At 39.4% G+C, this 24,243-nt stretch overlaps 1 protein-coding gene across 3 annotated transcripts in view; it reads right to left on the reverse strand.

The window, feature by feature from the left end:
* Positions 1-21,954, reverse strand: part of ZRANB1 (zinc finger RANBP2-type containing 1) — a 61,363-nt gene extending 39,409 nt beyond the window's left edge. For 2 of the 3 annotated variants that reach the window (XM_076009722.1, XM_076009721.1), the window contains exon 1: positions 21,625-21,954. The gene's annotated coding sequence lies outside the window, so the exon portion shown is untranslated. Of the gene's footprint in view, positions 1-21,262; positions 21,382-21,624 lie in introns of those variants that run through there. The other variant, XM_076009723.1, reaches the window with a different exon arrangement.
* Between the last annotated feature and the right edge of the window lie 2,289 nt (positions 21,955-24,243).

Raw genomic sequence — 24,243 nt, forward strand, 5'->3', positions numbered from 1 at the left:
TAGAAAAAGAAAACAAAAATTGCTTATATTTAGCTATGAAATCTCCTTCAGCAACTGTGTTTTTTCCCTAACCCAAGTATTTTAAATTTATCTCACTTGGATTTTTAAATTTAGTTTCCACAAACTGATTACACACAATGTGAGAGTAATCCAAAAATGTACTAAAGGACAGGGAGCTATAATCATATAAGCATCCATAAAGTGGACAACAGAGATTTAATGGTAATTGTCATATTCATTAGGCAACTTCTTCCCTTAGCTTCTCAGGAATGAAATATAAATAAATTATTTAAACTAACACCAGACTGTAGAAACTTATCATAACAAGAATAATTGGCATATGCCAGGCATAGTGGCTCAGACCTGTAATCCTAGCACTTTGGGAGGCTGTGGCAGGAGAATTGCTTAAGCCCAGGAGTTCGAGATCAGCCTGAGCAAGAGCAAGACCACATCTCTACAAAAAATTCAGTTAGGCACAACGAAGTGTGTTTGTAGTCCCAGCTACTCAGGAGGCTGAGGAAGAAGGAGCACTTGAGCCCAGGGGTTTGAGATTGCAGTGAGCTATAATAATGCTATTGTACTCTAGCCTGGGCAAAAAAGCAAGACCCTTTCTCAAAAAAAAAAAAAAAAGATTAAATGCCGTAATGAACATATATCCTACTATAATTTTAATATTTTATTTAAAATATTCATATTCAAAAATCCATGGTTTCTTTGATAAGTCTTACTATCTTTGTACGTTCAACTAAAGAGCCTATGACCTTCCATTATCTTAGCTAATCTTCATAGAACTAATGTGCCTGCATAATATATTGAAATGTCCAGGCCAACAAAAAAGAAAACAAAAAATCACCATAAAACATAATCACTGTCATGTAGGCCTAGTAAAATAATGGACATATAGCTGCCTAATTAGCCTACCCCTTCCAAAAATACAGGTAACTAAGCAATATCAAAACCAAGCTCAAGAGTTTTAAAGAAGTGCATTAGGCCGGGCGCGGTGGCTCACGCTTGTAATCCTAGCACTCTGGGAGGCCGAGGCGGGCGGATTGCTCAAGGTCAGGAGTTCAAAACCAGCCTGAGCGAGACCCCCGTCTCTACTATAAAAATATAAAGAAATTAATTGGCCAACTAATACATATATATATAAAAAATTAGCCGGGCATGGTGGCACGTGCCTGTAGTCCCAGCGACTCGGGAGGCTGAGGCAGGAGGATGGCTTGAGCCCAGGAGTTTGAGGTTGCTGTGAGCTGGGCTGACGCCACGGCACTCACTCTAGCCTAGGCAAGAAAGCGAGACTCTGTCTCAAAAAAAAAAAAAAAAAAAAAGAAGTGCATTATATTAGTGATGTACAGTATCATCTATGCGAAATTGAAACTTTGCAGGAATTTGTTTTTTAGTAACTTAAAGCTAAAATTCACTGGAGAGGATTATCTGAGAGAGCCATTTATATCTGTGATAATCAGTAAATTGAATGAAAGAGTAAGGATAACATCAGCTCAACTATGTGATTTTGCAGTATTGAGAAGAAATTAACACTGAGTACACACTTAGTATAGTTTTCTTCCACATGTCAAAACATCCCAAAAGATACAGAAAATTATTCCCAGTGTAACCAGCTCTAAAAGTAAACACTGCACCCTGAAACACAACTGTTGCTAAATCATTTTAAGTGAACATGTATTCACATACCCAAGTAAATTTAATTTACAAGTTTAATTCTACATGTAACACAAATTTCCAAATTCTGTCCGAGGAATTATACTTCAATTAATTGGTACAATAAAGCCACAATAATCTGGACCTGTATAAGATCTGTATAATCTGGACCTTCTTTAAGGAAAACTGGACACAACTGTTACTCTCAAAACAAATATTCCTTGAATCAAATGCAATACCAATAGTTCTCATCCTGTGGACCATGAAGTCCAGAAATCCATTTGTGTACCAAGCTCTACCTGTAGAATGAACAATGTCTCCAAATATGCTCAATCATTTTCCAGTACTAAATTCATAACTGCTTTTAATTATATACTTCCTGATTCAAATAAAAATAAAAGAGCAAAAGTATTATATGGTAAATGTATTAAGGGCCAGGGAGGAAAGGGCCTAATAACTGAACTTTTTTTATATTGTCATGTTTAATATTTGTGAAGCATTACTAAACACTGAATAAGAATTACATCTATAAATCTGTCAGTATAAAAAAAGAAAAAAAGAGTATCTATGTTGAAGTCAATTCCTGAAAATTATAGCTACAGTACAAATTCCACCACTTACCAAAAATACATAGGAAAGAGGCCTAGAGAAACTAAAGAAGTAAAATAATTCTCATCAAGTGCAAACTCCTTAAGAAACAAACTGAGATAAGCTCAGTTGCTAGTAGTTTCAAATGATGAGGTTATGCAAGGGAAGGACTAATAGCAGTCTTAAGAGGTTTTTATTAGCTTTATCAATATAAATATTTATTAGTTTATTAATATAAATCCTTATTAATATAAATCTTTGAAGATTTACAAATGCTCAGAGAGGATTTAGGGGAATATAGATGAAAGCTAACACTAAAAAGAATATTCCGAGCAGGCTGAATTTTCAGGTTAATTTGGAATTGTAAAACTTCTGTAAATGAAAAAATTAAAAGTACTACTGTGTTTCCCCAAAAATAAGACAGGGCCTTATATTTATTTTTCCTCAAGAAGACACCCTAGAGCTTATTTTCAGGGGATATGTTAATTTTTTTTAAGTACGGTACAACAATCTACATTTATTCAAATATAGCTAAGTCGTCTTCTTTACATCATCATAGTAAAATGGTAGACACAGTGTTCCCTCTTCCCTCTGGGGACACACAATACCTAAAGTGGAGTGTCCTGCTCCTCACTTCACTAAGGAGACTTTCCCCTCAAAGCCTCAGCTTGCAGCATGCACAGGATGGCCAGGACCTGACAGGGGTAGCCGACCTTGTTGGTGGGGTTGCCCACACCTTTCTGGTCACCTCTGGGACAGTAGCTGCCACAATGGGGCAGATGAGAAGGGCTGCTAGTCTTCTTTACCACTCTGTGACGAAATGCATGGGTTGTGCAGATACGCTGTGTAGCCACGCCCATCAATAGGTCTTATTTCCGGGGTAGGGCTTATATTGTCCAAATGCTTAGAAATCCTGCTAGGGCTTCTTTTATGAGTAGGTCTTATTTTCAGGGAAACACGGTACCTAACTCTTAAGCCAAAAATACCAGGCATTTCCTCTTTCCTCATCAGTATCTTCCTATCTCACTGTCTTCTTCACAATAGTCAACAGGAAAAACAACCAGTCTAGAGCAGGATCCTTAAGATTAATGATACAATGAACCCTCTATCTACAAATCTGACCTCATTTCAGAACTCCAACAGCTTATCAAACCCTCCATTAAACCCCTTATCTTCCTCTCACAGCAAACTCCTATCCTTACTTCTCCAGTTTCCATTAATGACACCATCATTGCACCTAGCAGAAAAACTCAGAATCATCTTGAATTGAGCCTTCTCCCCATAGATTCTTCCTAGTGGTTTCTATCCAATCAAGTTATTTTCTTCCTATTCTCGCTAGCATCAATCCTTTTTCAGTTCAGGTCAGAACTACTGTAACAGCCTTCTAAGCATCTTCCCTTTCTAAATCCACCCAGCTGACTATTACCATAACAATCCTCTTTCTGAGACTCTTCAGCAACAGCATAAACTCTCAATTCATTCTTGTCTCTTACACACACCCACATACTTGCTCCCAAACATACCACACACACCTCTGACTTATGCATGTGTCACCACTCCCCAATAATATACACATGAAGGCACTGTCTTAGATACACAAGCATAACACACATACACACACACACACACACACACACACTCACTTATGATGAATTATGTCCATCCTTTAAGGCTCAGTTCAAGTCTCATCTTCTTCATGAAGTTTTCAAATAACTCCAAGTACACTCCAAGCAATAATACCTTTACTGATATTTGGCACCTATTGTATTTCCTCTGGGGGCTAGTTTCTGGAACATTAATTAATATGTTTTTCCTAAGTCAATCCCTCCCTTCAATTTTTTTTTTTTCCGGGAACACCCTAAGGATCTAGCTCCCTTCAAATTTCAATCAGGTAGCCAGGTTTTCAAAAAACCTTGGCTTAAGGATTCTAGTAGCATGGAATGTAAACCAGCATCTTGTGTTTAGTAAAACCCAAGAAGAGACCACACTGAGTGACCAGAAAAACAAAGAAGTGGAACTTTTGAGCAATCTCAGAAGAAATTCTAGAGAGGATAGAATCAACTCCATGATACCAACTGCAGAGGTGCCAAGTTCTCAGTAAAAAGTGTCTGCTAGATATAACTAGGTGCCTAAGCCACAGGCACTGGGGGCCCACAAATGGTGGCAGAGCCACAGAACCTAAGGTGGAGAACCTTGGAGAGCAATGAAAGACAATACCATAACCAGTGCAGGCAAAACCAGAGGCATATGACACCAAACCTTCGAATAACATGTTGCCCCCCTCTACTTAGGGCAACAGAGCAAGACTCTGTAATTAATTAATTAATTAATCAATCAATACCTGCAAAGGTAACCCAGGCTTTATTAGCACTATGCTTCATTAAACTGTGGAAATTACCCTTACAATGGCAACTAGTACATCTAACTTCATTCCAACCAAACCTAGGTCCTTGAAATACAACTAAGAATTTAAAGTTTACATTTTAATCTGTCAAGGCTACATTAATTAGGAAAAACTATAATAACAAAGTAACAATTCTAACTTTTTTTTTCTTTTAAAACATCAGACAAGGCTGGGTACTGTGGCTCAGGCTTGAATCCTAGCACTTTGGAAGACAGAGGCAGGAGGAATGCCTAAGGCCAAGATTTTTTTTTTTTTTTGAGACAGAGTCCTAACTCTGTTGCCCAGGCGGAGTGCCTCAAACTCCTGGGCTCAAACGATCCTCCTGTCTCAGCCTCCCAAGTAGCTGGGACCACAGGCATGCACCACCATGCCTGGCTAATTTTTTCTATTTTTAGTAGAGATGGGGGTCTTGCTCAGGCTGGCTCAAACTCCTGAACTCAAACTATCCTTCTGCCTTGGTCTTCCAGAATCCTAGGATTATAGGGGTCAGCCACCGTACCCAGCCAGGCCAAGAATTCAAATATAGCCTGGGCAACACAGAGATCCATCTCTACCAAAAGAAAAAAACAATTAGCAATCCATTGATTAGAATGAAAGAAAATCTAGAAGATATAAGGCTAACTTACAGTTGTGTAAAATCTAGCATAAAACAATATTAATGCTCTGTTTGCCTACATTCTAGTCATTTCAGGGTGAATTCTGCCTCTTTACATACCAACTTCCTCTATTTAAACACTATGGTTCCTAGAGAGCAAAAACTAAGGGAGGCAGAGTAATATACGTAGGTCTTGAGTTTAGCATAGTTCCTTTACACAGTTTCAGAGACATCACAAGTCAATCATGCACCTCAAATTATAATCCCAAACAAAATAAAGTAACAACCTAGTACAACACTTATCTAAAAGTGTAGTATGCCCTCAGAAATGTGGAAAGATATAACTAGATAAAATATGTCGTTGTGCTCAGGGAACCTACAATCTAATATATGGAAGGCTATGGTTTTCTTAAACATGTATGAAAGTGGAACAATTAACTCCAAGAATATATATCAATCCAGCATTTAAAAAACATTAAAACAAGTTTTGCAAGAACTATAAAAATGCTACCTCATTCAGAATTTAATTTCTTTCATTATCCTACCCATTCTCTCTTCACACTGTTAACAGATCAGTCCCAATTTACAAAGTGCCCATAGGAAATATGGGTCATTACTATATCAAGCCCACTAAAGGCCATCTTTTTATCAAATATTATGGGTGTTATCTGTGTGATAAAGAGGTGCAGAAACTTGGAACTTTTAGATAATCAGTAAGTAGCAATATAAAAGAAAAAAAAGCTGCAAAAAGCAGGCAGAACCAAATAAATGAAATACTCCAGGGCACACACCAAGTCAGATCTACCAAAAATATCTTATTCCTCATCCCTCAACCTTGTTCAAATTCTTTGTTATTTTGCCCAAATTCCAATTCATAAAAAAAATTTTCATTAAAGCAGTTATTTTATAAATATAAGTTATTTATAAATGTTATTTATTAATAATGTGAAGTCAGTGAATTAGATTACTTTCCTCAGAATTCCTAGTGTGATGAGTAAGGGGAAAATAGGATCCAGATTTTGTGCTTTGGGTTTTTACTGCAGGGACAGGGAGAACATGTAGGTAAGACTTTAACAAAGGGCAGCCTGAGAAGGAATACCAAAGACAGCAACAAACTCAAGGCACTGCTTACCCAAATCATTAGAGGTGGGTAGATATCTAAGCCAACTTTGTCCCTTTCACAATTTTTCGAGAGTCAACCTTGTCCAACTAAGAAAACAGTTAACAGCTAAAACTTGCTAAGCAGTAACTATGTGCCAGATATTGTTTTAAGAGCTTTACATATATTAACTTAATCCTCAGACCTTTATGAGATAGGCACTATTATTACCCCCAATTTTAAAGAATGGAAACAGGCATAAAGAAGTTGAGTAACTTGCCTAAAGTCACAAGCTACTAAGTGGCAGAGCCACAATTTGAAACCAGGCAATCTAGATCCCAAGTCTGCACTATCCACACTATGTAATAAATATGTATTTATACTAAAGCTCATAGTTACCCGCTCCCACTATCCAGAATTTGGATTATTAATAAACTGCATGACGTTCTTACTGAGCAGTCCCTCCTAGATGACTACTGACAAGCAATACCTAAATAAGCAAATGTAAACAAATAAGAAATAACACATTTTGCCTGCCTTTTAGTTTTCTAAATTACACAAAATCTGCCCAAAGCCTATCAAGATTGAGAACTACTATAAAATGTCTAAAAAGTTGAGCAAGTAAGCAGGACCTAGAAAAGTTATTTACAAAACAAAATACACTAAATTTAGCATCTAAAATTGAAAAAAGGCAACTTGGGAGTAATCATTATGCTTTTAGACTATAAACTACCTTCAGAGTATTTTTTGTTTTGAAGTTAATCACTGAGAAATAATTATTAATAGAAGTCAGTCTGACTTTTTTAAAATACATATACCAATCAAGATTATTAAATAACCCACACAATATGTTGATTAAATAAGAAAATACTTCCGGGCCAGCGCGGTGGCTCACGCTTGTAATCCTAGCACTCTGGGAGGCCGAGGCGGGCGGATTGCTCAAGGTCAGGAGTTCAAAACCAGCCTGAGCGAGACCCCGTCTCTACTATAAAAAATAGAAAGAAATTAATTGGCCAACTAATATATATATATAGAAAAATTAGCCGGGCATGGTGGCACGTGCCTGTAGTCCCAGCTACTTGGGAGGCTGAGGCAGTAGGACTGCTTAAGCCCAGGAGTTTGAGGTTGCTGTGAACTAGGCTAATGCCACGGCACTCACTCTAGCCTGAGCAACAAAGCGAGACTCTGTCTCAAAAAAAAAAAAAAGAAAATACTTCCATTTTCATTCAGCAACTAAAAAAGAGGTCTGCCTAAATGACATGTATAAGAATTACAGGACCTATACATGACCCTGTTTTAAAGGAAGGCAAAGAATGATTCTGAGATAGTAAGCCAATTATATTTATCTCTTACAGCCTCAATTTTCTCATCTGCAAAAATCTGAGGAATTTTTTATCTCCAGAATCTCCACCCCATGTACTGAACTCTAGTTTACACTACCTAAAGACTCATCTTAAATCTTTATTGAATTTACTTTGCAAATAACTTGTTTCCAAAGATAATTTTTTAAAATTTAATTTTTTTGTTTCAATCATGACAAATTCTGATAGTTAAGCCAAAAGTTTGTTTACTAATATTAAATAAATTTTTACTAATATTAAATTGAGGGGCCCGGCACAGTGGTTCACACCTATAAATCCTAGCATTTTGGGAGGCCAAGTGAGGAGGATTGTTTAAGGCCAGGAGTACAAGACCAGCCTGGGCAATAGTGAGACCCCCATCTCCACAAAAAATTTAAAAAAGAAAAAAAAAAATTAGCCAGGTGTGGTAGCATGCACCTGTAGTCCCAGCTACTTGGAAGGCTGAGACTGGAAGATCAGTTGAGCCCAGGAGTTTGAGGTTACAGTGGGCTGTGATGACTCCACTGCACTCTAGCCCAGGCAACAGAGTAAGATCTTGTCTCAAAGATTAATTAATTAATTAAGGATCACATAATAGGTCTAAGCAATACCAAGAACCTAATTTTTAAATAAAGCTATCATACATGCACTCAGAAATGTGCAAAGATATAAATGGAGAAAACATATCCCTGTGCTCAGAGAACCTGCAGTCTAATCAGATGCATACACACCATACCACCTACAAATTATCTGTGCCAAATAATAATAGTTATCAAATCTGCATATGATCAAGGCTCTTAATCTAACTACCAGTTTACAGGATACAGGTAAACTGATACCAGGGTGAATGTAATCATCAAATTTGTGTGTGTGTGTGTGTGTGTGTGAGAGTGAGTGAGTGAGAGAGAGAGAACAAAGGAATAAGGAAAATCTGAATACTGATTTTATGAAATTAATAACATTTTAAGGTATAATAGCAGTATGGTACCTACGTACTTTAAAAAAGTCCTTTTCTCTTAAGAGACAGAAACTGAAATATTCAATTTTATAAGATGTCTGGAATTTCCTTTAAAATAATCCACTGGGAGAAAGAAGAATATAAATGAAACAAGATCAGCCATGTGTTGATAACTCCATAATGGATATATGAAGAGTCCTTCTCCTAGTCTCTCTATATATACATACATTTGAAATTTTTCATAATAAAAAGTTTTTAAAATATATCAGCAAGGTAACAAATGTTATTCTGAACTGAGAATTAAGACGTAGATTGCTAATGCTAGAAAAGCAACAGGAAGCAGTATTCTCTATATTAATACAGTGCTACTCAAAATATGATCCAAGGACCTGTGATAGTTCACAAACTGTTTACTGGTCGATAGAAAAATTGAAAGTTAGCATTTAAAAACTTCTGTTGGGGCCGGGCGCTGTGGCTCACGCCTGTAATCCTAGCTCTTGGGAGGCCGAGGCGGGCGGATTGCTCAAGGTCAGGAGTTCAAAACCAGCCTGAGCAAGAGTGAGACCCCGTCTCTACTATAAATACAAAGAAATTAATTGGCCAACTGATATATATATAAAAAATTAGCCGGGCATGGTGGCGCATGCCTGTAGTCCCAGCTACCCGGGAGGCTGAGGCAGAAGGATCGCTCGAGCCCAGGAGTTTGAGGTTGCTGTGAGCTAGGCTGACGCCACGGCACTCACTCTAGCCTGGGCAACAAAGTGAGACTCTGTCTCAAAAAAAAAAAACATAAAAAAAAAATAAATAAATAAAAACTTCTGTTGGCCGAGCGCTGTGGCTCACGCCTGTAATCCTAGCTCTTGGGAGGCCGAGGCGGGCGGATTGCTCAAGGTCAGGAGTTCAAAACCAGCCTGAGCAAGAGCGAGACCCCGTCTCTACTATAAATAGAAAGAAATTAATTGGCCAACTGATATATATATAAAAAAAAAAAATTAGCCGGGCATGGTGGCGCATGCCTGTAGTCCCAGCTACCCGGGAGGCTGAGGCAGAAGGATCACTCGAGCCCAGGAGTTTGAGGTTGCTGTGAGCTAGGACGCCACGGCACTCACTCTAGCCTGGGCAACAAAGCGAGACTCTGTCTCCAAAAAAAAAAAAAAAAAAAACTTCTGTAGCAATTTTACAGAATAATTTTATGACTAGAGAATCTAGTAATAAAACATTTGGGTGTGTGTTTGAGAAGCAATGTTAAAACATTTGTAAAAACTTAAGATTAGCTTCTTTCTACAATTTGCAGATATAGTTCATAGAAGAGGGGAAATACATCAAAATACGAACCAGAAGTTCCTTTCATCCTAGATTTCCACAAATGAATATATTTCAAAATCTAAGACACACTTAAACTGAAGCAATAAAAATCTGCCCTCTCAGTATCTCTTAATAAATATAATCAATCACATCAATAGGCTAAAGAAGAAAAAAAAAATCACACAATCATATCAGTAGATGCACAAAAAGCACTTGTTAAAATCTAACACCCATTCATGATTAAAAAAAAAACTCTCAGAATAGAGATTTCCTCAGTGATAACGAATATCTACAAAAGCCTACAGTTAACATCATATGTAAATGGTGAGAAACTAGACAATTTCCCACTAAGATCAGGAATAAAGCAAAAATGTCCTCTTCTCATTGCTCCTTTTCAACATTGTACAGATAGTCCTAACTAATGCAATTAGACAAGAAAAGGAAATAAAAAGTATATGGACTGGGAAGAAAGAAATAATACCATCTTTGTTTGTACACAACATGACTGTCTACGTAGAAAATCCCAAAGACTTGACAAAAAAAAAAAAAAATCCTGAAACTAAACAATAACAGCAAGGTTATAGGATACAAAGTTAATATACAAAAATCAATTGCTTTCCTATATACCACCAATGAACAAGTGAAATTTAAAGTTAAAAATGCATCACCATTTACATTATCACCCTCAAAAATGAAAGATTTAGATATAAACCTAACAAACTATGAACAAGATCTGTATGAGGGCCGGGCGCGGTGGCTCACGCCTGTAATCCTAGCACTCTGGGAGGCCAAGGTGGGAGGATTGCTCGAGGTCAGGAGTTCAAAACCAGCCTGAGCAAGAGCGAGACCCCGTCTCTACTATAAATAGAAAGAAATTAATTGGCCAACTAATATATATAGAAAAAATCAGCCGGACATAGTGGCACATGCCTGTAGTCCTAGCTACTCAGGAGGCTGAGGCAGCAGGATCACTTGAGCCCAGGAGTTTGAGGTTGCTGTGAGCTAGGCTGACGCCATGGCACTCACTCTAGCCTAGGCAACAAAGTGAGACTCTGTCTCAAAAAAAAAAAAGATCTGTATGAGGAAACCCACAAAACTCTGATGAAAGAAATCAAAAAACTAAATAAATGGAGATATTCCATGTTTATGGATAGGAAGACTCAAAATTATCAAGATATCAGTTCTTCCCAAATTTATCTATAGAATCAATGCAATTCTAATGAAAATTCCAGTAAGTTATTCTGTGGATATCAACAAACTGACTCTAAAGTTTACATGGAGTGCAAAAGACTCAGAATAGCCAAGACAATAGTGAAGGAGAAAAACAAAGTGAGAGGACTGACACTACTCAACTTCAAGACTTACTATTAATACAAAGCTAAAGTAATCAAGAAAGTATGAAATAGGCAAAAGAATAATCAGATCAATGGGACAGGATAAAGAGCCCAGAAATAAACTGATATATATACTGTTAACTGATCTTCAACAAAGAAGCAAAGGCCATACAAAGAAAAAAACCAAGACAGTCTTTTCCACAAATGGTGCTGGAATAACTGGACATCCACAGGCAAAGAAAAACAAATAAACCTATGCCTTCTGACCAGTGGTGAATGAAGAAAAAGAAAGAAAAAAATGACTCCAGGCCGGACATGGTGGCTCACGCCTGTAATCCTAGCACTCTGGGAGGCCAAAGCAGGCGGATTGCTCAAGGTTAGGAGTTTGAAACCAGCCTGAGTAAGAGACAGACCCCGTCACTACTATAAATAGAAAGAAATTAATTGGCCAACTAATATATATAGGAAAAATTAGCCGGGTGTGGTGGCACATGACTGTAGTCCCAGCTACTTGGGAGGCTGAGGCAGCAGGATTACTTGAGCCCAGGAGTTTGAGGATGCTGTGAGCTAGGCTGATGCCATGGCACTCACTCTAGCCTGGGCAACAAAGTGAGACTCTGTCTCAAAAAAATAAAAGAAAGAAAAAAATGACTCCAGACAAAAACATTAACTCAAACTGGATCACAGATCTAAATGAAAAATGATAAAACTCCTAGAAAATAAGACAGGAGAAAATCTAGATGACCTTGGATATAGCAATGACTTTTTAGATACAACACCACAAAAGAAATAACTGATAAGCACTCTTAAAACTCAACAAGAAAACAGTCCTATTGAAAAACAAGCAAAAGACCTGAGCAGATACCTCACTGAAGATATATAGATAAAAAATAAGCAAATCAAAAGATGTTCAACATCATACATCATTAGGAAATTACAAATTAAAACAGTAAGATACCACTGCAAACTTAGAATAGCTAAAATTCAAAACACTGACACCACCAAATGCTATCGAGAATATGGAGCAACAGGAACTCTCATTCATTTTTAGTAAAAATACAAACTGGTACAGCCAATTTGGAAGACAATTTGGCAGTTTCTCACAAAACTAAATGTAGTCTTACCATACAATTCAGCAATCTTGCTCCTTGCTACCTCTCCAAATGATGTGAAAATTTATGTTCACACAGAAATCTACACAAAGATTTTATAGTAGCTTTATTCATAATTGGCTAAACTTGAAAACAAACAAGACATCCTTCAGTAAGTAAATGGATTAACTGTGGTACATCTAAATAATGGCATATTATTCAGTGACAAAAAGAAATGAGCTATCAAGCCATGAAAAAACACAGAGGAACCTCAAATCCATATTACTCAGTGAAACAAGCCAATCTGAAAAAGCTGCATAATGCATGATGATTCCATCTATATGAGAAATTCTGAAAAAAGCAGAATCATAAAGACAGTAAAAAGATCTGGAGTTGTCTGGAGTTAAAGGGGAGGGTGGGATGAGTAGGAAGAGCACAGAAGATTTTTAATGCAGTGAAACTATTGTGTGCTATTTAAATGATACATGTCATTATAAATTAATGTACAACACTAAGAGTGAGAGAATTATGGACTTTGGATTATGATGTGTTAATGTTGGTTCATCAACTGTAACAAAGGTACCACTCTGGTGAAGGATGTTGTATAGTGGGGAAACTGTAGGGACAGCAGGTATATGGGAACTCTCTGTACTTTCTGTTCAGTTTTGTTGTGAACACTGCTCTAAAAAATATTTTTAAATTTGCTTAACATTTTAGTCACAAATATACAGAAAATGTTTTCTTTAAAAAAAATCAATGCTCAAAGGATGATGGAGAGTGTTGAAAGAACACAAAAACTTTTGCTGTGAACCTAAAACTGCTCTTAAAAAAAAAAATCCATATTAAATTATGTTCACAACTAAAATCTAAAAAAAAAAAAGAAAACAACAAAAATGAAAGAAACTAGCATGAAGGGTTCCCACTGGCCAAATCTGGATCCTTTTCAGTACACACATAAATAGTAAAGGATTTAAACCACTAAATAAAGTAAAAATCCATAAGTCTACATGGATATAAACAAATAAATAGGAGAACAAAGGTCTTCCTTACAGTAGAAATCCAACTAATAAATGTAAAAAGAGTGAGCAGACTAAAAAACTACCATTTGGCAATCTTCACAACAGATTCAGAAAAGGGTCCTCAATGAATTAGTTAAGATTAGTGGGTGAAATCTGAGGATTAACAGAATGTTTAAATAGCCTCAAAATATTTCCCCACAATAATTTAACAGTGAAGAAACTTAGGAGACACCACCTTACCCATGCAATGAAAATTAACCACACCAGCAATGACATCATTTGCCTCGTGATATATTGTACCAAGAAGAATATGACATTATTTCTGTGGCATTCTTGCCAGAAAAGTACATAATTTGACTCCAATTGTGAGAAAACACTGGAACATATCCAAATTGAAAGACTTTCTACAAAATAAAATAGTCCTATATTCTTCAAAACATAAGTATCATGAAGGACAAAAAAAGACTTTACTGTTTCAATTAAAAAACATGGCAACAGATGCAACACAAAACCTGAGGTTTTCTTTTGCTCTTATAAATAAGAATGTTAATAGGATAACTCACAAAATTTAAATAAGCTTTGTTGAATCTTTTTTTTTTTTTTTTTTTTTTTTTGTGGAGACAAGGCCTCACTCTGTCACCCCAGCTAGAGTCCAGTGGTATCATCATAGCTCACTGCAACCTCAAACTCCTGGGCTCAAGTGATCCTCCTGCCTCAGCCTCCTGAGTAGCTGGGTTTATAGGCACACATCTGGTTTTAGAATACTTTAACTTATATCATTGAATCCTCAGAACCCTCAGGTACCTTCCCACTAAGATACTCCTAAGGCAGGGGTCCTCAAACTTTTTAAACAGGGGGCCAGTTCACTGTCCCTCAGACCATTGGAGCGCCATTGGAGAGTGCGGCGAATATTCCACACATGCGCACTGTGGTCCCAGGACCAGTCAGCTGCTAAGCAGGACTGGCAGCAGCAGCAAAAACACCCAACACCCTGCAGGCCAGATAAATGTCCTCAGCAGGCCACATGTGGCCCTCGGGCTGTAGTTCAAGGACCCCTGTCCTAAGGGGTAAGTATCTCCACTTTTATGTCAAGGAATCTGTGACTTCAGGAAAGGTGAAATGTCTTACCAAGGGTCACAAAGCTAGGAAGTGAACCCCAATTCTGACTCCAGTGCTCTTTCACTAGTGAACAACAGCCTTTCAGCATCATAAAAGCAATGCCCACAAATATTAACAAAACGGGCTGACTGTATAGTCACTGTCTCTAGCTACCACAAAGTATTGATGCTACCTCCTAAACAAGTCCCAAGATATTTACTTCTCTCCAGATTTCACCATTGCACCCCTAACCTAAGCTACCATTAATTCTCACTTGGATTACTGCAGAACCTCCTATCTCATCTTGCTGCTTCTATTTTACCCACCATCCTTACCTAGAATAAAATTAAAATTCCCCAGCATTACTTACAAATCATTACATAAAAGTGGATTTCTTTCTGTCCCTTCTACAAGCCAACATCATTCTCCTTTTAAGGGTTTTGTACTGGAAATCTCCTCTGCTTTCCCTCCCCAGATTTTCACATGGCCAGCTTCTTGTCATTGAGATCTAGGTTTAAATGCCACTTCCTCAGGATTTTCCCTGACCACTCATTCTCCACTGTAATACTCTAAGTACTTATCACCATCTGAGGGGTTTTTTTTTGCTTGCTCCTTGTCCCTTGACACTAGACTGCAAATACAATTAGCAAAGACTTTTGTCTTATTCACAGGTGTATCTCAACATCTAGTATTTTAGTATTTGTGCTTTCTGAAACACTTAACATTATATAGCTCGTCATTAAAGGTTTTAAATGCAGTAACCCTTTCAACAGTGTTTTATGTAATCTTTTAGAAAATCCTAAGCAACTTCAAATCACATAGTAGATGCCCAATAATTAATATCCTGAAAGAATTTTTATAAAAACAATGCTTTTAGATTTCCAACATAATACAGCAAATATCCCCAACACATCCCACAAACAGACACTCATCCACATATGCAAGAGATGGGGAGGGCACAACTCTTCCCTCCTCTCATCATGATCCACTCTGAAGAAGATTACTCCTCCTTTCTAATTCCCAGCCCCGTGACAATGCTAGCCATAAGGGAAGATGAAGATCAGAGACTGGAGAAGAAATAAGTGCCTTTCCAACCACATCTGCTTGTTTTAGCCATACTGCATCCTCTGCTGTTCCCCAAACATGGCATGTAACTTTCATGTCTCCATGCCTTCACTCATAGTACTGCTGCTGCACAGGATGCTTTCCCACTCCTACTCTTATCCAGTTTGATATACCTAGAAACCTGTTATTCCTCCTTCAAAGACCACCTGAAATGCTCCCACCTCTGTAAAGCCCAATAGGAGCAATCCTAATCTCATGCTAAATTCATTTAATCACTTCTTTATCACTTCAAAATAAATCTCTATCATAGTACTGTACTTTAGTGGATTAGTTTGTTTCTAACTCAACTGTGAAAAATTCATTTATGTCTCTAAACAGTGTTTGCATGTGACAGTTGCTTACTAATCATTCAGTCAATAAAAATCAAGTCTGCTGGTATCAAAAGATGGTATTCCAAAAAAAGTTTAGTCAAAATAGTTCTGAAAATTAAAATAGTTCCCCTGTTTAAAAATAAACTTTCGGCCGGGTGCAGTGGCTCACGCCTGTAATCCTAGCACTCTAGGAGGCTGAGGCAGGCAGATTGCTCAAGGTCAGGAGTTCAAAACCAGCCTGAGCAAGAAGAGTGAGACCCCGTCACTACTATAAATAGAAAGAAATTAACTGGCCAACTAATATATATAGAAAAAATTAGCTGGGCATGGTGGCACATGCCTGTAGTTTCAGCTACTCGGAAGGCTGAGGCAGTAGGATCTCTCGACCCCAGGAGTTTGAGGTTGCTGTGAGCTAGACTGATGCCACACCACTCACTCTAGCCTGGGCAACAAAGTGAGACTCTGTCTCCAAAAAAAATAAAAATAAATAAAAATAAAAATAAACTGTAGCTCCATTAAATACCAAAAAAATGAAGCTAATTACCCACAGCAAAGAATTTAGAAGTGGTTTATTAAAAATCACAGAAATGTCCTGTCTTCAGAATGCCACTCACATGCTATTGTTGCAACTTAATGTGAAACACTAAGTAGAAATCATTTGCTTCTTCTGCAGAATAGGGACAATTTCTTCCTATATCCTGGTAATGCTGTCTTGTAATAATCAGTTTACAGTTGAGAATGATTATAGTCATGGCAGCATAACATGTTGATCCAAAAGAAATGAAAACTTATGTTCATAGCAGCATACTTCATAATAGCCAAAAAGTGGAAATAATCTAAATGTCCATCAATCAATGAATGGATAAACAAAGTGTGATATAGCCACACAATGGAATATTATCCAGCCATAAAAACAAATAAAGTACCGACACACCCTACAACATGATGAACCTGGAACATGCTAAATGAAAGAAGCTAGACACAAACAGCCATGTATTGTATAATTCCATTTATATGAGATACCCAGAATAAGCAAATCTACAGAGACAGAAAGTAGATTAGAGGTTGCCAGGAGGCAACCACTTGCTGAGGCAAGAGGGGAATGACTGCTAATGGGAACAGAGTAAAAGGGCTTCTTTTGGGGGTGAGGAAAATGTTCTGGAATATGTAGTGGTGATGACTGTACAACTCTGTGAACACACTAAAAAACACCAAATTGTATACTTTCAGAGGATGAATTTTATGGTGTATGAAATATAACCCAATGAAGCTTGTTTTTTAAAAACCTAAGAAAAGAAAAAACTGCAAAGATAATGCAACTGATTCCACCAATGCATTATCTATTTGAATATTTTTTATTTGTATGAATTAATATCATCCACGTAACAATTTGATTTGATAAAAGATGAAAAACCAAAACTGTGGTGTGTTAGTTGAGGAGGGGTATGACAGTCTGCCCTCAATATATGAACCGTAACAGTAAAGAAAATTCTTTTTTTTTTTTAAGAGATGCAGGTCTCATGTTGCCCAGGCTGCATTTGAACTCCTGGGATCAAAAATCTTCCTGCCTCAGTCCCAAAGCAGCTGGGACTATAGGCTGTGCCACCATGTTCAGCTAGAAATTCATTTTTTCATTAATAAAAATTTAATTCACTAGGCAGCAGAAAAATTATCAACTTTATATTCAACTTACCTGGCCAACCTCAATTTTACAATTAAAATTTATGGCTCTTGTCAAAAACTTCATCTTAACCAAAATACCACTCTCCCAGAAAGCAAAGAACACTTACTGATCCAGATTTTTCAAACAGTGAAATTACTGGTATAATTCTGTAAAAGTGCCTTTTACAAATACAAGTAGCCTAAGTAAAAACGCCTGGTGTCTTTGGAAAGTTTATTAACAGATTAGTTTCAGCTTCAATTATGCTAAAAAGGTTGCTGAAGCTGGGGGGCGGGGGTAGTTTTTACCTAAACTACTTTCTAAAAATAAGTTCCAAGGGAACTGGAGGAAGAAGACATGTTACCACATAGAAGCAATGGATAACTCAAGATGGTTCATTGTCAAGAGACTATGTGTTGGCTGGGTGTGGTGGCTCACACCTGTAATCCTAGCACTCTGGGAGGCCAAGATGGGTGGATTGTTTAAGCTCAGGAGTTGGAGACCAGCCTGAGCAAGAGTGAGACCCCATCTCTACTAAAAATACAAAGAAATTAATTGGCCAACTAAAAATACATATGAAAATTAGCTGGGCATGGTGGCGCATGCCTGTAGTCCCAGCTACTCGGGAGGCTGAGGCAGTAGGATCGCTTGAGCCCAGGAGTTTGAGGTTGCTGTGAGCTAGGCTGATGCCACAGCACTCCAACCCCGGAAAACAGAGTTAGACTCTGTCTCAAAAAAAAAAAAGAGAGACTATGTGTCCACAAAACACCTTACCTCCTACTAACACACACAAACAACAGAAACATACACACCTATTTTCCAAATACATCAGCATCCACTTATGTACTACATAATTACACGTATTATCCTCCTATGGACCAGCTTGTTTTTCTTCCGACAGTGTTGACAGGTAGCAGTGAATCACATATTTTCCTGTCTCATTTGCCTTATGACCAATGACACATGCTGCCGACATCTGTAGTTAAGAATGCAAACTGAGGCTACAGATTATCTTCTCCTTCCTATGATACTGAATGTTACCTATATCCAAATACGTACTGGCCAACCTCAGTGTCACTGGTGCCAAACTCAAAACCAAGTAACTGCCCCAGACCCAAATCTGAAGTAAATCACAGAATTGTGGTACTTATTTTTATTTGAATAATATGACATGATCATTATCAAAATGTTGAGCATCCTCTACAGGCAGAAAACTGTGCTGATAATAAATGTAAACATACTGACCAAATGTTTTTTTAAGAGACAGCCATAATTTCATATATTTTGTCTCACAAACTGTAGTCCCAGAAATGCCAATACTTAGAAGAGCACAAGTGCATATCTTAGAATACTTCTACAACCAAAAATATTTTGCCTGACCATGTATCCATATTTATAGTGCAGAATATATGGTCTCCACAGGGTATAAAGTTTATACCCAGTTCTCAGAGGTCTTAAGAATACAGTGGAGCACTTTGGAAGGCCAGATCTTATCTCTATAAAAAATTAGCCAGGTGTGGCGGCACAGAGTGTGTAGTCCCAGCTACCGGGGAGGCTGAGGCAGAGAATCACCTGACCTTGGGAAACCGAGGTTGCAGAGAGCTATGATGACACAACTGCACTGCACTCCAGCCCAGGCAACAGAGCAAGACCTTGTCTCCAAAAAAATATCTAGTTGAGAAGCAGAATGAAAACATAAAAATGTAAAATAAAAACGTAACCTGGACTGAAATCCAGGTTAGCATATGCTAAGAAAAGAAAGAAGAAAGTCTCTCACATGAGAAGAGTGAATAAGATCCCTTGGGGTTCAAGCAGTCTAAAAGGCTTCTCAAGAGACAGGACCTAACTGGGACCAGACTAAAGAGAGTATCCATTAATACAAGCGGAAGAGGATTTCAAACAGAAAGAATGACATAAAGAAAGGCAAAGAGGAGGAACTTCACAGGAACAACAAACAAGTTAGTTTGGCTAGAACCAAGGATTCACAAAGGGAAGAAATAAGAGTTAAGACCAGAATGGATCAGGGCCAGACTACAGAGAAACTTGAACGCCATACCAAGGAGCTTGAACTTTATTTTACACGTATTAAAGAGTTTTCTGTCTTTACTACGTTGTGATGTGAGAAGGTGATAGTGTTCATATGCACAAGACATTATTTATCGAAAGCATTAAGTGGAGCACAAATAATGCAAATGAAATATCACATCACTGGGAGGAAAAATGTTCAAAGCCCAGATACAAGAAGGTATTATCAGGGGAGAGAGGTGCAAGCATTAACTGCTCAAATAATAAGACTGAATCAAGTTAAATAAAAAGTTCTGTGGTCTACTTTTGCAACTGCTATTTGTTAAAAGTTTACATTTGTCATAAAAGCAATATAAATAAAAGCTCATGGAATAGCTCTCACTATATCAATTACACATATGAAGCAATTTACTTCAAACATTGTACAACTGGATCATGAGTTCCAAAACTACGCTAATCCTCAGACTTTAAATGTGGTATGCTATAACCCCTATCAGTGTACAGATTTGGATCAAGGCCATAAGCTTAAAATATATTACCACGAATGAGTTCACCATACTAACCCAAGCACATTTCAAGAGTAAATAAATAAGTGTACCAATGCTCCGAGGCATTAATAAAAAGAATTGAAACAGCAAGAGAAATTGTAAAATTCCCATCACCCTCCTCAAAAGAGTAAAATGTGCCATTACTATCCTACTACCTCTTAACCCCCCTACCAGCCCAATAAAAACACCGTTATGAAATTGTAGAATAAGGAGACTGCCTATATCTTGAGGGCCAAAAGTCAAGAGGAAGCAGTATTCTGAATTATTCGTTTAATTCAAAAGAATAATACCCAGAAGATGAGATCCAGCTTTATTTTTCCCAAACATAGTCTAGATGATTTTCCCAAGGCCTTTGGCACAAGCCAGGATCAAAATTCCTTATGGTTTCCCTGGCTTATGGTTTATACACTGAGTCATCCATGTTTGATCAAAACACGGGTACTCTGGAGGTTGCCCAAGTGATAAAGAAGTCAACTGAAACAGAGACCACAAGTGGAGAAACCACTCATTATATAACATCCCCAAAAGTTAAAGATTTCTCTTCAACTGTGTTCCTAAAACAGTATGTTTGTACATTAGATTTATTAACAACATCATAGACTGATTATACGGTGAGACCAAAACACTGGAAAGAGGCGGCGCTTAACCTGATAGTCTATGGAGTTACAGAAAAGGGACTCAACTGAGTTAAATACAAAATTCTCAACAAGAGAGTTTCAAAACACCAATTTATCTCAAGGATAATGAGCCAGTTCAAACTTCCAGGCTTAACCTAAACTGCCAGTCCTTGTGTTTAATGCAAGTATTCATTACAGTTCTTTTGTCTGTGAAATGACCCACACCAAACCACAGCAGAGAAAATAGCAGACACTAGCACTGAACAATCGTTGCTGCGAGGAGAGGTGGATAATCTTTCCACTAGTTGCAGCTCCTCGTCCCCACCAGCCCCATCGCCCCCACCTTTATTTTCTCAGAAATGGCAACACTGAAGGCCACCGCAGGAGGCCGAGGGACCGAAATACAAGTTTGGAGACCAGCACCAACTTGTGGCGATGGACCCAAGTATTTACGGCCTATCGCAGTGGGAGCACAACCCCACTCACCGACTCGTATCTGGCAGGAAAAGAAGTTGGGGGTCAACCTGGAGGAAGAGAGGTGGCAGGGCCGGCCCGCGTCCAGCCGAGGACAGCCGACGGTCGGTAAACAGGCGGGCGGACCCACCCTCCCACAGCCGCCGGGCCTGTCCCCGCACCCGAGCGCCCAAGATGGAAGCGCGGCCGGCGGCGGCCCCGGGCCCCCTGCTTGCCCTCCCCTCGCCTGCAGCGCTGCTGCCCCCGAGGACGCCGGGCGGGCGGGCGGCCCGGGAGGCCCGGCGGCCTGGGCGCCGCCTGGGAGCGAGGGGCCCGGCAGGCCGCGGAAGGGCCGCGCGGGGCCTGCGGCGGGGCGCCCCCCGGGGTCCAGTTACCTGGCGGCGGCGGCGGCTCCTCCTCCAGCTCCTGCTCCTGCTCCTCCTCCCGGTCCGACGCTCGGCGCCCGGCGGCGGCGGCGGCGGCGACTGCCCGCACAGCCCGCGGCGACGAGCCGAGCCCGGCCCCTCTCCGCCTCCCTCCTCGCCGCCGCCCGCCCCGCTGCTGCCGCCTCCGCCCTCTTCCCTCAGTCAGGACATGGTCTCCGCGGGCCCGCGCGCGGCTCCCGGCTCCGGAGGCGGGGGCGGAGGGGCGGAGAGGAGGCGCGGAGGCGAGGGGCGTCGGGGGCGGGGGGAGATGGGGGGGCGGCCGCGGGCGCTGCGGACTCTTAATGGCGGAGACTGAGGGACCCGGAGCCAAATCAGCCCCGCGGCGAGCAGCACAACGTCAAGGCCGGACCCCGCCGCTCACCGCCCTGTCATTGGCCCCGAGGCCGCCAGCGGTGCAGCCAATGGGCGGCCGCCTCTTTCCGGGCGCAGGGGGCGGGCCGCAGCAGGGTGACGTCAGCCGGCGCGCGGCCCTGATTGTGAGGCGGTGCGGCGCGACTGCTGGCGGTCTGGGGTGCGGCCCCGCGGCGGGGTTTGCGGCGCGAGTTGCGGTGGAGATGTGGCTGGCTGACGCCGGGACGCCGTCCTCGGCGGCGGGTGTCTGGACACGCACTCTGCGTCTGCACCAGGGGTTTAAGTCAGCCCCCAAGTCTCACATCTCCTAAGTGAACTACTCAGTAACTTAGATGCTGGTTCACTTTTTCTTAAGCAGTTTCAAGCTCTTGATGAGACACGGGGAAGACAAATGCCTTAGGTGCTTTGTATAGCACAAATACATAAGAAATCAAATCACCCCAATGTCTGTTTTTTCACTCCTGCCTTACTCGGCGGCTGTTTGTATATTAGTCACCTCTCTCCATTTAGTACACGTAAGCATGCATACATGCATGATGAAAAGCCTTGGAGATCTTGTCCGTGGCTCTCCTTCACTACTTCCTAGCTCTAGTCTTGAGTAATTCCAGCTATCTCATGACTGCCTTTTCTGTAAATTGGAAATAAGCCTTACCTGTGTTAAGGCATAGGATAAATTACAGCTGTGGAAAAAATACTATGAGACTCCCAGAGTCTAAGTTCTAAATAGATTATATTTTGTGGTGATGCATTTTGTGTCTTTCTTTTTTGTACTATAAAAATAACCAAATAGCCTAAATAAACCCCATGACTGTGTCAAATTTTTCTAGCTAGAGAGCTTTTTATTTTCCCAGTGGGACTTCACTTGCATTTTTCATACTTAAAATTTTATTTCAAGAATTTGAAAGACTATAAAACACAGCAAGTCTTTAAAAGTTGTAGAAAAACTATAGCACAGCCAAAGGGCATTTAGCAGTTGTATGAGACACTTCCAGTTCAACAGGAGGACCATTATGCAGAGTTTAATCAGATTTTTAAAATTTGAATGGGACTTCATTTAGTAAAACTATTCATGGTATTCTGAGTTTCTCTTTGCATAAATATAGTGAAGAATGTGTGCACAGCTTCACTATAGCCAACAAAGAATAATGCTATACTTTATATAGCTTCTCTCACCAAAAACGTATTTTGCAAATGTTGGTATATTTTATCCTCATAGCCATTCCTATGATTTAGACGTTTTCAACAATCCTCATCTTCCCTGAACAACCTTATTTGCTTAAGGACTTGTCAATAAATTGAGTTCAAACTGGAGCAATCTTTTACCTACAAAACCTAACACCTTCTCAAACATAATTAACACAATTGTAGATCAAGTTAAACACCATGTTATTATGTAAAAACAATAGTTCAAACAACATTTCACTTTGAAAATATTTTATTTTAGAGCTTCTGAATACTTCCAGCTTCCCCTTCCTGAATCAAGACTGCAGAGCATCTCACCTACAAACACAGGTGTGTGTGTGTATGTGTCAGGGTTTTATTCTGTTGCCCAGGCTGGAGTGCAGTGGCATGATCATACCTTAAGCGGCCTTGAACTTCTGGGCTCAAGGGATTCTGATGCCTCAGCCTCCAGAGTAGCTGAGGCTACAGGCATGTGCCACCACAACTGACTACTTTTTTAAATATAAGTTTATTTTTTATGTTTTAGAGATGCGGTCTTGCTATGTTCCCCAGGCTGGTCTCAAATTCCTGACCTCAAGGCATCCTCTCTCCTCAGCCTCCAGAGTTTTAGGATTACAGGCTTGAACTGCAGAGCCTGGCTCCAGAGCAAGGTGTTTTTGTTTAGCTTGAGTTGTAGTTTATTTCATTAAGGGAAAGGGATATAGTTTGGGTAAAGTTTATTAAAATCTTTATTCTTTACTTTAGTAAATGCTTAGTGAATATGTACCATGTGCCAAGAAATAAGAAGTGCACAAAGATAAGACACATCTTAGTTGAGGAAACTACAGCATAGAAAAAAGGGTAAGACAAAAATAACCCTAATTATAATGTAAGGTGGAATGTGCTAAGTAAATTCAAGGGAAATTATCTTGTAATTGAGAAGAAGAGCAAATCCAAAAATGACTCTGTGTTAAAGCCAAAAAGACACTTGATATCAGTCTAGTGGTTTTCAGCCCTAGCTACACATTAGAATCACCTGAAGAGCTTTTTAAAAAT

This window comes from Microcebus murinus, chromosome 14 (genome assembly GCF_040939455.1).
Source record: "Microcebus murinus isolate Inina chromosome 14, M.murinus_Inina_mat1.0, whole genome shotgun sequence".
Taxonomy (NCBI): domain Eukaryota; kingdom Metazoa; phylum Chordata; class Mammalia; order Primates; family Cheirogaleidae; genus Microcebus; species Microcebus murinus.